This window comes from Chinchilla lanigera, unplaced genomic scaffold, assembly GCF_000276665.1.
Source record: "Chinchilla lanigera isolate Chin_1 unplaced genomic scaffold, ChiLan1.0 scaffold00329, whole genome shotgun sequence".
NCBI classification, from domain to species: Eukaryota; Metazoa; Chordata; class Mammalia; order Rodentia; family Chinchillidae; genus Chinchilla; species Chinchilla lanigera.
In genome coordinates this window covers 16511-17474 of record NW_004955730.1, presented here as the reverse complement: position 1 = coordinate 17474, position 964 = coordinate 16511, and positions in this window count along the sequence as shown.

The following is a 964-nucleotide window of genomic DNA, read 5'->3' as shown; positions in this document are numbered from 1 at the left end:
GTTCTTGGTAACCTTACGTTCACGAAGCATCACAGGGGTCTCCCCAAAGAAGTTAGGGAGCAGGAGTATTAGGGCTGAGTCAGATTCTTGCTTCTTGCTGGTGGAACAAGAGAAGCATGCAAATATGAGACCTGCTAACATGAGTCTCTGGGATTCTAGGTTTTGTGGTAGACTTCCAAGTGGTGTTGTGGAAATGGGGTGTACATGTGTAATGGACACATGCCTCTGAGATCGTTTCTTCATATATGCAATAAAGAAAACAAGACAATAACAATGTTCAATAGAAACTGAAACATTACAGCCCTTGGGCCACACTTGGCTTGTGAAGACTCTTTTTAGCAGCTTCTGTGTAACAATTTAAATAATATAACAGTTACCCAGATAGACACACAGTTCATTTATATTTGGTACCAGGGACTGAACTGAGGGGTTTTGCACTGAGGTACATCTCTCGTGTTTTGTACTTTTCTTTTTAGATAGAGTCTTGCTAAATTGTTAAGTGGCCTGGCTAGCTTCTAGATTGTAATGCTGCTGTCACAGCCTTCCAGAATGCTGGGATTGCAGACATGTGACGCCATGCCTCGTACAATGAGATTTTAAAGTATATTGTCTGGACCATACAGTGAGTACAACAATCTTAATTTTAAAAGATTTTCATCCCTACTTAAAAACACTGAGTAATAGGGTTCAAAACCAGATTATACTTTTAGCCTCTGTTATAGACTCAGAATCACATATGCCCTCATTTGTATTTTAATATTCAAGTGTTCATGTAATTCTGAAGCCCATTATGCACTGAGATCTGCTTTAGTCAATTTTCACACATGTGGCTTTACATCACACTTTACTCAAGTATTAAATCTCCATTCTTATCCAGCCATGATGCTAACCTTCCTTTCATACATAGCCAATTGTCAACTGTAGTTTTTCTTTGATCAAACTCAAGTGTCCTAAAATAATTTTT